This window comes from Pseudophryne corroboree, chromosome 2 (genome assembly GCF_028390025.1).
Source record: "Pseudophryne corroboree isolate aPseCor3 chromosome 2, aPseCor3.hap2, whole genome shotgun sequence".
Classification (NCBI taxonomy): Eukaryota; Metazoa; Chordata; class Amphibia; order Anura; family Myobatrachidae; genus Pseudophryne; species Pseudophryne corroboree.
In genome coordinates, this window is record NC_086445.1 from 462,734,481 (window position 1) to 462,749,865 (window position 15,385).

Here is a 15,385-nt window from a genome sequence, read left to right on the forward strand (position 1 = left end):
GCTACCCTAGTAAGCGCTGGGCTTTTATAATAATAACTGCCTACAGGGGCGCAGTGTGGCTGGCTCCTTATACTCTGTGACTCTCTAAAGGTACTCTGGGGGGACACTGTATCTGACATTTTCCTGTGTGTGTGTGTGTGTGTGTGTGTGTGTGTGTGTGTGTGTGTGTGTGTGTGTGTGTGTGTGTGTGTAAGTGTGTAAGTGTGCATATCCCACATTACCATGTCTAAGGGCTCTGTATCCTGTGCTGCAGAATGTTTATCTTCTCCTGAGGAGTCCATTCCATGTACTCAAGACTGCAATATGGTTTCTCAGCCTTCTGAATCCGAACCCCCATGGGTGGATTCTTTAAGGGGGATGATGTCCAAGATTTCAACAAAGATGTCACATACTTAAAAAGAGATGCAGTTTTTGAGAAAATCTGTGGAGGATATGATGTATTCAGCCCCCACTACTTTGTCTAAAAACCCACCTACATAGCCGCAAAAACGTATACTTGCCAAGATAATGCAAGTTGACACTGATACCGACTCTGATACAGGGAACGGTGATGGGGATATGCAGGGTGGGGATGCAACCCTTGCTAAAGGGGTGCAACTAATGATTGAAGCCATTAGGGATGTTTTGCATATTAGGTACCTGAGCATGCAGAGGAGTCTTATTTTACCCTAAACAAGAAATCCTAGCTGACCTTCCCTGCTTCTAAGGAGTTAAACTACTTGTTTGAAAAAAGTCCTGGGAAAACCCAGAGAAAAAATTCCAGATCCCTAAAAGAATTCTCATTGCTTTTCCTTTCCCTGACGAGGATAGGAAGAAGTGGGAAAACCCACCTCTAGTGGACGCTTCTGTGTCTAGGTTGTCTAAAAGGTTGTTTTACCTGTCCCTGGCTCAACCTGCTTAAAGGAGCCAGCTGACCGCAAGATTGAGACCATGGTCAAATCACTATACACTGCTACAGGAGTGGCTCTGAGACCCACTATTGCTTGTGCATGGATTGCTAGAGCCATAGTGAAGTGGTCAGGTGCCATACTTGAGGAATTAGATTCTATGGATCGGGGTGACATTGACTTGTTTTTACGTCATATACAGAATTCTGCAGGTTTCATGGTAGAGGCCATGAAGGACATTGGCTAGCTTAATGCAAGGGCTACATCTATGGCAGTCTCGGCACGCAGAGGACTCTGGCTACGCCAATGGTCTGCAGATGCAGAATCCAAGAAAAGTGTGGAGAACCTACCCTTCACAGGTCAGGCCCTGTTTGGGGACGCAGTGGATGCGTGGATATCCACGGCAACTGCGGGTAAGTCGACTTTTCTTCCTTCTGCAGCTGCACCAGCTAAGAAATCATATCCTACAACTACACTGCAGTCCTTTCAGACCACAAGATTTAAAAGATCCAAAGGTTCCCCGACCTTCTTTAGAGGAGGTCGGGGAAAATTCAGAAAACCTGCACCAATAGGTTCCCAGGGACAGAAACCAGGTTCTGCTTCCTCAAAATCTTCAGCATGACGGTGGACCTCCCAGCCTGGAGATCAGGCAGGTGGGAGCAAGACTGAAAGATTTCAGTCACGTCTGGGCATCATCCTGCCTAGACCCCCTGGGTAAAAGATACTGTTGCCCAGGGGTACAGACTGGAGTTTCAGGAACTCCCGCCTCACAGATTCTTCAAATCGGGCTTACCAGTTTCGCTGACAGAATGTACAATTCTGCAGGAGGCCATTCAAAAATTGATACAAACAAATGTCATTGTTCCAGTGCCATCTCACCTTAAAACAGGGGTTACTACTCAAACCTGTTTGTGGTACCGAAACCGGACGGTTCGGTAAGACCAATATTGAACCTAAAGTCATTGAACCCCTACTTGAAGGTGTTCAAATTCAAGATAGAGTCTCTGAGAGCGGAGATCTCAGGTCTGGAGGAGGGGGAATTCCTAGTATCCCTGGATATCAAGGATGCGTACCTTCACATTCCGATCTGGCCGCCTCACCAGGCCTGTCTAAGGTTTGCACTACAGGACTGTCACTATCAGTTCCAGGCATTGCCATTTGGCCTTTCCATAGCACCGAAGGTCATGGCAGAGATGATGCTCCTCATTCGCAAACAGGGAGTGAACATTCTTCCATATCTGGAAGATCTCCTGATAAAGGCAGCTTCCAGGGAGAGGCTGTTGCAGAGTATTGCTCTCTCAACTCAAATATTCTGGGATCATGGGTGGATCCTGAATCTTCCAAAGTCACATTTGGAGCTGACAAGGAGACTGCCCTTCCTGGGGATGATTCTCGACAAGGAAGTGCAGATGCCTTGAAACTGGCACGGGTATCGGTTCATCAGTGCATTCGCCTTCTAGGAAAGATGGTAGCCTCCTACGAGGCTCTGCAGTACGGAAGATTCCATGCAAGGTTCTTCCAGCTGGATCTCCTGGACAAGTGGTCAGGATCACATCTTCACATGCACCAACGGATACGCCTGTCGCCGAAAGCCAGAATTTCCCTTCTCTGGTGGCTGCAAACTGCTCACCTACTCGAAGGCCGCAGGTTTGGGATTCAGAATTGGATCCTTTCAACCATGGATGCAAGTCTCAGAGGTTGGGGAGCAGTCACCCAGGGGGAAAACTTCCAAGGAAAGTGGTCAAGTCTGGAATCCAACCTTCCGATAAACATTCTGGAACTAAGGGCCATATACAACGGCCTTCTACAAGCGGCACATCATCTACAAGATCAAGCCATTCAGGTTCAGTCGGACAATGTAACGGCAGTGTCCTACATAAACCGACAGAGCAGAGCAGCAACGAAGAGCAGAGCAGCAATGTCAGAGGTAACAAGAATCCTCTTCTGGGCAGAAAGGCACGCGGTGGCGCTGTCGGTGATCTTCATTCCGGGAATGGACAACTGGGAAGCGGACTTCCTCAGCAGACACGATCTCCATCCAGGAGAGTGGGGTCTCCACCCGGAGGTGTTCGCAGAGGTAACAGGCCGATGGGGTGTACCTCTGATAGACATGATGGCCTCCCGCCTCTGCAAGAAGCTTTGGAGGTACTGTTCTAGGTCAAGAGACCCACAAGCAGTGGTGGTGGACGCCCTAGTAACTCCGTGGGTGTTCCAGTCAGTGTATGTGTTCCCTCCACTTTCACTCATCCCACGGATTCTCAAACTCATAAAAAGAACAAGAGTTCAGGTGATCCTCATTGCGGGCTTGGTACGCGGATCTTCTGGAATTACTGCTGGAGGATCCGAGGCCTTTTCCTCTTCGCGAGGACCTTCTACATCAGGGGCCGTTCGCTTATCAAGACTTACCACGGCTACGTTTGTGCGGCATGGAGGTTGAACGCCAGATCTTAGCTCGGAAGGGCATTCCAAACAAAGTAATTCCTACTCTGATACAAGCTGGGAAGGGTGTAACATCTAAGCATTACCATCGGATTTGGAAAAAGTATCTGTCTTGGTGTGAATCCAAGAAATTTCCTACGGTGGAGTTTCAACTTTGACGGTTTCTCCTCTTTCTGCAAGCAGGTGTGGATGTGGGCTTACGATTGGGCTCCATAAAGGTCCAGATTCTGGCCTTGTCCATTTTCTTCCAGAAACAATTGGCTACTCTCCCTGAGGTTCAGACATTCTTGAAAGGGGTTCTGCACATCCAACCACCCTTTGTGCCTCCTACGGCACCTTGGAATCTTAATGTGGTGCTGCAGTTCCTGCAATTGGATTGGTTCGAACCTTTACAGGAGGTGGATGTAAAGTCTCTTACTTGGAAGGCTGTCACACTGTTGGCTTTGGCATCTGCAAGACGTGTGTCAGAATTGGGGGCATTGTCACACAAGAGCCCCTACTTGATTTTCCATGAGGATAGAGGATATCAACCAACCTATTGTGGTGCCGGTGGCTACTGACACCTCGATTACCTCAAATTCTTGGATGTTGTGAGAACTTTAAAAATTTATTTTAAGAGAACTTCTCGTCACAGGAAGTCGGACGCACTATTTGGCCTTTATGATCCCAACAAGATTGGGTGTCCTGCTTCTAAGCAGACGAACTCTCGCTGAATCAGGCTTACTATCCAGCATGCTAATTCTACGGCAGGATTGCCAGTTCCAAGATCTGTTCAGGCCCACTCTACCCGTAAAGTGGGTTCTTCCTGGGCGGCCGCCCGGGGTGTCTCGGCTATTCAGCTTTGCCGAGCAGCTACTTGGTCAGGGTCGAACACATTTGCTAAATTCTACGAGTTCCATACTTTGGCCTCTGAGGACCTAAAGTTTGGTCAATCTGTTCTGCAGGGACCTCAGCACTCTCCCTCCCGTACTGGGAGCTTTGGTACATCCCCATGGTACTAAATGGAACCCCAGCATCCTTTAGGACAGAGATTTTCAACCTTTTACAACTTGCGGCACACTGGACAAGATTTAAATATTGCCAAAACACTCAAATATAATGGTCATGCATGGGTCAGCTGCGTGTCCTGAGATGTCATGTTGCAGCTTCTCCATAGGTAATGCCTGAGCCACATCTGAGAAAGCCAGAAGAGCCCAACACTGCCCAGGCCCAAAATTAGAACTGACTCTGCAACCACTAAACCCGCCAGTATGATCATTCCAGGGCCTCAGTAGCAGCAAATCACTGACGGGCCTGGCTCTGCTTCTATGGCGGCACACCTGGAGACTGCTCAGGGCACACTAGTGCGCCACGGCACAGTGGTTGAAAATCACTGCTCTAGGATGTAAGAGAAAATAGGATTTTATATACCTAACGGTAAATCCTTTTCTCGTAGTCCGTAGAGGATGCTGGGTGCCCGCCCAGTGCTTCGTATTCCTGCATTGTTACTTGGTTGAGTAATGTTGGTTCAGTCATTGCTGAATCGTTTCAAGTTTGTTAACTTGGCTTTCCTTTTGTTCTGTGTGTGCTGGTGTGAATCTCACCACGATCTTATTATCTTCTTCTCTCGAAGTATGTCCGTCTCCACGGGCACAGTTTCTAAACTGAATCTGGTAGAAGGGGCATAGAGGGAGGAGCCAGCCCACACTATTAAACTCTTAAAGTGCCAGTGGCTCCTAGTGAACCCGTCTATATCCCATGGTATTAAATGAAACCACAGTATCCTCTACAGACTATGAGAAAAGGATTTACCGGTAAGTATATCAAATCCTATTTTTACTGGTGCTGTGCCCCTAGTGGCTGTGTGAGGCACGGGGTAACTGCAGATATTTAGTATTGCTCACATGTATGAAGGAAGGATCGCAGCAGATATCTCAGAAACCTTCTGCGGTCCCTCTGTTTCTGACTGCAGCTGCAAACCCCCATAGGTTTCTATGGCAGATGCAATGTATCAAATCTACCAAGCAAAAGATGGTGTTAGCCTGTTGTAGCCTATGGCTACACTTCACAGAAAGCACAGGGAGAGGGTTTCTCTGGAACCCTGCCCGGCAATATCCAGGAACTGGATCTGTATGTGTTACTGTCCAGGGACGACCATCAATGATTCAACATCGATGGCTTATTTTTTATGCCAAATACTTTTACCATCGATGGTGGAGACCCAGATAGTTTCTCATCATCAGTGGTAGCAGTGGTACCAATGGTTTCATTTTTAAGACTGGCTGTCAGTCAGTTGCCGTGAGCTGCTGGCTGGCAGGCTGCAGCTTACATACTTGTTCCTGTTCACCGTAGTACCTTTCAGACACACTACACTACACAGGAGTGCCCCTTATACACAATGCCCACAATAGTGCCCCTTATATACAGTGCCTATAGTGGAGCCCCTTATAACACAATGCTCACAGTAGTAGTGCCGCTTACACATAATGCCCACAGTAGTGCCCCTTATACACAATGCCCACAGTGGTGCCCCTTATACACATAATGCTCACAGTAGTAGTGCCACTTGCACATAATGCTCACAGTAGTAGTGCTGATTGCACATAAAGCCCACAGTAGTAGTGCCCCTTATACATAATGCCCACAGGAAGGAAGGTGGTGTTGGCGATGAAGACTGATGTGCCTTCCGCTTCTGACTGCCTGTCATACAGTGGCAGCAGAGAGGGGCCGGGAGAAACCTGACTCTGGAGATCAGCTCCGGATGAATTGCAGACTGAAGAACCGCATGTTCTGTGGAGTGATGATTCATGCTTCTCTGTTTGACAGTCAAATGGTTGAGACTGGGTTTGGTGGCTGCTGGGAGAAAACTACCTGCCTGACTGCATTATGCCAACTGTGAAGTTTGGTGGAGGAGGGATAATGGAATAGGGCTGTTTTTCAGGGTTTGGGCTAATCCCCTTATCGCCAGTGAAGGTCAATCTTAATGCTTCAGCATATCAAGACATTTTGGACAATGCTATGCCTCCAACTTTGTGGCAATAGTTTGGGGAAGGCCTTTTACTATTCTAACAGGACTGTGCCCCAGTGCACAAAGCAAAGACTATAAAGACATGGTTTGATGAGTTTGGTGTGGAAGAACTTGACTGGCCCATACAAAGCGCTGACCTTCACCCCATCAAGCACTTTTGGTATGAACTGTTATGGAGACTGCAAGCCAGGGCTTCTCATCCAACATCAGTGCCTGACCTCATAAATGCTCTACAGAATGAATGGGCACAAATTCCCACAGAAACACTCCAAAGTTTTGTGGAAAGCCTTCCAAGAAGAGTGCAAGCTGCTATAGCTGCAAAATGGGGACCAACTTAATAATAAAGTGTATGCATTTGAATACAATGTCATTACGGTGTAATGGTCAGGCGTCCGAATACTTTTGTACATATATATATTCTCCCTTTGATAAAGGTGCGAGAGCACCAAAATAGGCTGTCAGGGTCATTATGGAGGAATGTGTCCCATGTTGCATCAGATGATAAACCATTTGCATGCAGTGTATACTGCTACACTGCAACCTGAGCACTTTCTTATATAAGGACTTTATGGAGTAAATGTTTAACTTTCATATGGAATTAGATGTGCAGATCTTTTGTCTCCTGTGGTCTTTGATGCTGCTGAAGATAAATATGTTTGTGATTTAAATGATCAAGCACTCGATATACTGGATAAATAAGTGCGATTCTACTGCTATTTCTATATGTATGTATGTAGAGAGAGAGAGAGAGAGAAACACACACTAGAACATTAAGTGCCCCTTACACCTTATTATGCCACAAACGGTAATGCTCCTGACACCATATTATGGTATACTCAGTAATGCCCCTTGCACCATATTATGCCCCTCACAGCAATGTCCAAAACAGTAATGCCCAGCCTAGGACACCAGATTATGCCCCACACAGTATTGCCGAGCCCAGGACACCAGATTATGCCCCACAGTAATGCCCAGCCCAAGACATCCTGATTATGCCACCATATAGTAATGTCCAGGACACCAGATTATGCCCACATATTAATGCCCAGCTACCTACTTTTAAAATTCCTGCTCATTGTCAGGGGTTTCCTCAGGCCACAACCCGCCTCCCATTTGGCGCCCATAGTCACTTGAATCGCTACAGCATCTCCCTTGGTGTGTCAGCAGCACTCAGCAGTCCCGGCACTTCTGGGAACTGCAGTTTGTGCCTTTCCCTGTAGTCCTCTAACATCTGTCCTTTAGAGGTCCTACTGGTCTCCTCTATTGTGGCAGCCATTTTGGGTGGGACATTTTCCGCAATATTACATGCGGTCATCTAGGCTGCATGAAATATTGCTGCAGACTCTGGCCACTGCTCCATGTGTGATTGCACAGCTCTCTGTCCTAGAAATGGCCCGATCTCTTACTTCTTCTCATGTCACCCGGCTATGAGGAGAAGAGTGCACCTTCAGCCAGGCTTTAGGGATCTGCTAGGATGTTCTATGTACCGTAGCAGCTTCCCTGGACTCGGCGCTGTAAGGAGCTATGAGGGCAGAGGCAGCCAGACATGGAGCCCACAAGAAATAAAAATGGTGAGGCTGCGTCCTGGATTACCCTGGCCAGTAAAAGAGCAAGTAGAGCACCTCTCCAGACCGGTGCCTCCCTGCTTTGCACACACTGCTGCAGGGGTCCGCCGGCTCTGGTGCCAGGACTTGTGGAGCATGGGATGTCCAGCCTCACTGACTGGTTGAACACCAGTTATGTCTATCTCCCCTTCATTGAATGCTGCCTGAGATGGAATGAGACCACGTGAACCATGGGACATACCATGTGAAGCATGAAGGCAGGGCGAGGGGAAAGTGTAGAACATGGTTACCCAAAGTGTACCCCAGCGGGCTAGGTGGATCGCTCCGCTCGACACAAGTTACCAAAGGGAATAGATATTAACGTGGAAAGTGGTGGTCATTCCGAGTTGATCGCAGCCAGAAACTTTTAGCTGCTGCTGCGATCAATAGTCCACGCCTATTGGGGAGTGTATTTTAGCTTAGCAGGGCTGCGATCGCTTGTGCAGCCCTGCTAAGCTAAAAAAATTTCAAGCAAAAGAAGACTAGCCCTGGACATACTTACCCTGTGCGATGGATCCAGCGATGATGGTCCAGGCTTTGACGTCACTCCTCCGCCCTTCGTTCTCCTGGACATGCCTGCGTTTTACTCACCACTCCCTGAAAACGGTCTCCAACGGTCCGGATCCGCCCATCCACGCCTCCTTCCTGTCAGTCTTCTTAGCGATCGCCACTGCGACCGCTTCCGTCGTTAGCCGCGACGTAACCCGGTGACCCCTGTCGTCGGGCAACGTCGCGCACTGCGCCCGCCGTGCATGCGCATTCCGTACTCGTTCGCACCGCAGCGAAAAAACGTGTGCGAACGGATCGGAATGACCCCCAGTATTACTGATAGCCCCCCAACGTTGCTCTTCCTCATGCCGTTGTGATTGACATGGCATGTCCCATGGGTCACGTGGTTTCATGATGTCAGAGGCTACATTGTCAGAATGGGGTCTAGCCTCAACTCTGGCTGAGCAACTTGAGCTCGCCTGCCAGTCAGCACAGTCCAACCCCGCTCCCAGATCTAACTCACATCATCTGCAGAATGATATCAATATACAAAGACAGAGTCTATATACACAGTTGTAATAAATATCATTTGAGATACAGCTAAGCTAAAGCAAGAAGGTTTAATCGGCTGGTGAAGAGTTAAACACTTTTTTTTATACACTTCTAGGAACGGAATCAACAAACAGATTTTTTTAGTAATGGTCGTACAAATACTCTCACTTAAAGAACAAGGGTGGTCATTCCGAGTTGATCGCAGCCAGCAACTTTTAGCTGCTGCTGCAATCAACTAGTACACGCCTATGGGGGAGTGTATTTTAGCTTTGCAGGGCTGCGATCGCTTGTGCAGTCCTGCTAAGCTAAAAAAAATTCAAGCAAAAGTAGACTATCCCTGGATATACTTACCCTGTGCGACGATCTCTGCGATGCTGGGGCCGGCTTTGACGTCAGACTTCTGCCCTCCCTTCTTCTGGGTTCTTTAGGGTTCCTTTGTGATCTATTTCCTGCACGATTAACTTCTTTAGGGTTCCTTTGTGATCTATTTCCTGCACGATTAACTTCTTTAGGGTTCCTTTGTGATCTATTTCCTGCACGATTAACAGTTTATGCTTGGGACTAAAACTAATCATAATTGTTCACATATGTGCATGGACTTTGAGCATATCAGCTGAAGGAGTGTTATGCACATTTGGCCTAGTTTAGAAGGGTGCATGCATTAAGCCATTTTCAAAAGGAGCCATTTACTAACCAAAGCATCAGTCTGTGTGGAGCGAATTTAAATATATGTGGTATTAACCCCATGAATGTTGTTGGTCTTGTGGTAATTACCTTTGTTTTATTGTGTGTTTTTTTAAAGATTTTAAATTTCATTAGAAATAAATTACCAATTTGTATCAAAACAGCAGTCGGTTACTATATATTTGTGCGCCTTCACCTATTTTTTCCTTGTTTGCATTAGTATACTGGGTGGATTTCCAGGTCCACTTTGGGAAGGCAGCCGATTATAGACTGTCCTCTCTCTTTCATAGAGATTAGTACATATTAATCTAGCGCCAGACACATTGGTTTTTGCTGTCTCTTTTTTGTACTGGTTGTGCGGCTGCTTTTTTGAAACAATGTCGACTTTGAGGTGCCTGTCAGAAAGGCTAGAAAGAAGAAATAGGTATAAAAAAAATCCAACTATTAAACATGTGAATACTGAGCAAAATGAATCAGATGCGATTAATAAATTATTTAATAAATTAGAGACTCTTTGTATGGCAGAGACAAGACATTGGTGGGATCAATTGACTCTACAAAAATATATAGATGAGGGGTTTATTCCGAGAGGTCTACGGATCTTTAAATCTGCCTCTTTTCGGGATGATCCAGAATTCCTGGATAATTGGAATTCATTATTAGATAACTGCTCAATTAAACTGATGGAGTTACTGATTGAATATCGGAAAAATAAATTTACTCAAATACAAACTGAAATCGAAAAGATACAGGAGCAACTGAGACCCTTTGAAAAGAGTGCAGATTTTCAGAAAAGAGACCTTAAGGCAAATAAACGTATAGAAGATTTTGAACAATCCATCATACAGATGAAAGATAAAAAATTGGACAGGGACAGAGAGGACTATGAGACAGATACAGTCAGGACGTATAATAGAAATAGGAGGGACATGTCTAGATCTCTCAACAGAAGCTCTAACAGAGGGTTTCATTCCAGAATCAATAGTCGGTCCAGAAACAGATACAGGAACCGAGGGGAAGAAAGAAAGGGTATCTCAACGAGAGAAATTAACCCTAAAACCACACCTGTTAGGGAATTAAGAGGTATCGTACATAAAAACAGATATGAGGCCCTCTCTAGGGAAAATTTCTCCCCTGACACCATTATACAGGGAGGTGCTAGACCAAAGAAAATCAATCATCATTATGATGAACAATCAATTGAGGAACAGACCCATTTTTTAGACAGAAGTCCCCAAAGGCCAAAATATTCCAACAGGACCCATATAAATTATACAAAAAGATGTCGAGACAGAGATATAGAGGATGTAGAGGAGGAAGGAGAAAGAAGGGAAAAGAATCAAAGAAAAATATGAACTGTAAGGGAATATTTAATTTGTCCACTAAAATACTTAGTACCCCAGAAAAACAATTGTTAAGTAAGGGTCTGAAGTACGCCCCTGCCAAAAAACCAAATCTGTTTACCCTGTTTGTTGACCTTAACAGGTTTACTAGGAATCTAAGTCGTAAGCGATATTTCGCGATGAAAAAATTAAATAAGAAGAAGGATGGAGAAATGCACATACCTATCTTATTGGATGAATCAGACAGAGGTGCTTTGATAGATTTGGAAGAATTGAGGCATGAGAGTACTTCAGATATAGACACCACAACTAAAGTTTATAATATTGAGAAAAAAGATGATAGAGTCTTTAAGAAAAAATCAGAGTTCTATCCACTTCAGTTTAGGGGCCCCCTGGTGGATAGTTTTTATAACACCACCATGGAAGACTTTAGGAAAATGTGTGATAGAGCAGAGAGGACTCCATTTAAAGATAATTTGACTAATGATGAACGAAGAGCCCTCACCAGTCTGATGATGAATGAAAACCTCACCATAAAGAAAGCTGATAAAGGCGGAGGCCTCGTAATTCAAGATACATGTGACTACTTGAAAGAAGCCTCATCTCAACTGGGTAACAAATTGTTCTATCAAACCTTATCCTCAAATCCTACATTGACTTTCCAGAAAAAATTGAAGGTTCTGTTGGATGATGCCCTGGACAGGGGCGCAATTTCCAAGGATACTTGGCAGTTTATTTACACTCCTTATCCTATCACTCCCATTTATTATCATTTACCTAAAATTCACAAAACACTTATTTCACCCCCGGGTCGTCCTATTATTTATGGTATTGGGTCTATCACTTCTAATTTGTCACATTTTGTTGATGCACATTTACAAAAGTATGTCACTAAATTAGAATCTTATACTAGAGATACAACACAATTTTTAAATATTATTAAAGAAATAAGATGGGGAAAAAACATATCATTTCCTCACATGCGATGTAGAATCGCTTTACTTCAATATACCCCATGAGAAGGGACTGGAGGTGTTAGATAAAGATCCATCCTTAGAAGAAAAGCTGAGGATGTTTATAGTGGCATCAATAAAATACATATTGGAGCATAACTATTTCACATTTAACAAACAATTTTATTTACAGACACGGGGTACCGCTATGGGGACCAGGTTCGCCCCGAGTTATGCCAACCTCTATATGGGTGCACTTGAGGATGCGCTCATTTGGGGTGCTGGCTTTGGGGTGAACCTGGTCCTCTATAAGTGGTACATTGATGATTTATTTTTTATTTGGGATGGGGATTAAACTTCTATCACTTTATTTGTTGATCACCTTAATCGTAATGATTTTGGTTTAAAATTCACACATTTGACACCCCCCCACTTTATCACCTTTTTGGACATTGCGCTCCTGTCCAGGGCGGATGATATTATAGAAACTAAAACCTTCTTCAAGCCGGTATATACAAATAACTTTCTGAGATATGACAGTAGTCATTTGCGTGCTTGGAGGGACAATGTCCCCAAGAGACAATTTTATAGGATTAAAAAAAATTGTTCCAGACAAGATACCTATCAAGAACAGGTCAAACTGGTATATGAAGCTTTTGAGGATCAAGGTTATCCCTCTTATATCCTGAAGAATGCGTTAGAGCAGGGGTGGGCAATTATTTCAGCTGGGGGGCCGCTTAACACTTCCAGCGAATATTCGAGGGCCACATACAAAATATCTTGTATATACAATATCTATCACAAAAATGCTGTTAGATTTTGATTAAAAAATATTTTATTATACGAAGTAAACAGAATAAGAAAATGAACACTGATACAATATAGAACACAGTAAATGTCTAGGTAGGAGTAAAAGGAACAGAAATGGAGGAAGAGGAGGAGAAGACAGAAAGAAGACAGAAAACAAGAGAGAGAAAAAATAACAAACACTCAAGCCTTCGTACAAGCAAGTGGAGTGTTCGTTTAAAAAAAAAAAAAACTAACAATCAAAGGTGGAATTAACAATTACATAAAAGAGTCAGTGAGATGATTGAAACCTCTGATGCGCATTAACCAGAGAAGCGAAGTCAGGCATCATCTCTGTTGTCGCAATCCGAAGCACAGATGCAAGGTGCTCATCATTCATGGAAGATCTGTGTTTTGACTTGTTAAATTTCATCACAGAAAATGCCTGCTCGCATATGTAGGTTGAACCAAATAGCACAAGCATCTTCCGCGCATGAGCCTTAATCTTTGGAAAGTTTTGACCATTGAGAGAGGCATAAAACCGTGGAAGAGGTTCTGATTTGAATTGCTCTTTAAGCAAAGCATCACACTGCAGGTCAATAAGCTCAAGTTGAAGATCACAAGGAGCATTGTCGACATCAAATGTGAAAGGTGAGGAGACCAAAGATAAATCTTTTTCTATTGTTTTGAAATCATTGAATCTCCGTGAAAACTCCCCATGTAAATCGAGTACTGATGATGCATATTTTTCCAGATTTTCATCTGAAACAGCAACTTGATGCAAAGTGCAGAAATGAGTGAACTGCTTGTTCCTTAAATGACGGGAGAAAAGCAGCAATTTGGTCATAAATGACTTCACGCTGAAATGCAGATCATGAGCAAAAAGCCCCTTCCCTTGCAATCTTAGATTTAATTCATTCATGTGGCCCATAACATCAACAGCAAATGCGAAATCAGATAGCCAATCCTTATTTTTCAGCTGGGGAAAATCGGGTTCTTTTCCTTTCATGTTTAGAAACACCCCAATCTGCTCTCTCAGCTCCCACACTCTTTTCAAAACATTCCCCAAGCTAAGCCATCTCACATTGGTATGATACAGGATATCTGTGTGCTCAGCTTCAGTCTCCTCTAGCAGAGCTACAAATTGTCTGTGATTTAATCCTCTTGCGCGAATGTAGTTGACCACTTTTGTAACTGTGTCCACAACGTTGCTTAATTTTAAAAAACTTTTACAAAGGACCTCTTGATGTATGATGCAATGTAGAAAGACAATTTTGAGTTCTGGATTCTTTTCACTGACTTGGTCTTGAATTCTTTTTAGCAATCCAATATTTTTTCCTGTTAGATTGGGGCTTCCGTCAGTTGTCACACCAGCCAATTTTTCCCACTCCACTCCAAGTTTGGATACACACTGATTTACAGCCTCCAATAAATCCTTTCCAGTTGTTGTATCTTTCATGGACTGCATTGATGCCAGTTCTTCTGTAATATCAAAATTTTCATTGATACCTCGAATGAAAATCATCAACTGGGCTGTGTCTTTGACATCACAACTTTCATCCAGTGCTAACGCAAAATATGACATATTGTTGACTTTCTTTTTTTTTTTTATCAAACTGATTTTTATTGAGGTTTTCCAATTATATGAAACAGTCGTTTGACAATAAAACATCAACATCTTAAGCATAATGTGACAATCCCTAGAACAAAAGGATCGCTTGAAAAAATGGAATATTACAAGAATATCAAGTCAAACGACAATATGCAGTATGAGAATATGGAAATACAGTTAGGGGTGTGGGGGGGGGGGGGGATGAAAGGTCAGGGGGGGGGGGGGGGGGGCTGTCCGCCCATTTAAGACAGTAACACCATATTAGGGTAGGGTCATGCATAAATAACCATACATCATTTAGCCTAGATCTTAATCAAGTTATTGTAGCTGAGCTGGTATAATATTATATTGTTAATTAAGGTGATAGGTTGGGAATGTATAGTATACAGAGAGAGACAGAAATCTATCAGATTGGTGAGAAAATAAAGAGGGAAATAGGAAAAGGAGAAGAAGAAGGCCAGGTTATCTGGACATTTTCCACTGAGAGTTTTCAAAAGCTGCATTTATTGTGGACTGGGTGGTCTGGTCTAAAGTATCCATATAAGGGCCCCATTTTTTGTTAAACCCGGCAAGGCCTGAGGGGCCTGTAAGGAGAGTGGACCTTCGGTCGAAATACAGATATTGTAACATAGTTTTCAGAACTTCGGCTAAGGAGGGGGTCGATCTGACAACCCAGTGCTTTAGAATTGCTTTTTTGGCTATGGTGAATAGCATGGTCAGCATAGGGAAAAGTAGGCTAATCTCTTTCCTCGATCTCCATATAGAGAAATTTATGCAGAGACAAGCCAGCGGATCGGGTCTTAAGGTCGTGTGGAAATTAGTGTTTATGAACATAAATATTTTATTCCAGAAGCGTTGGATCCTAGTACAGCTCCAGAGGCAGTGGTAGAAAGAGGCTCTAGCTCCTTTGCATTTAGGGCATCTATTGGGGATTGCAGGGTCGGTGGGTATCTGTTCATAAGGAGGTAGGTATGCTTTGTGGATGGATTTTATGTGAACCTCTTGTAAGTACGCAGAGCTAAGAATTGA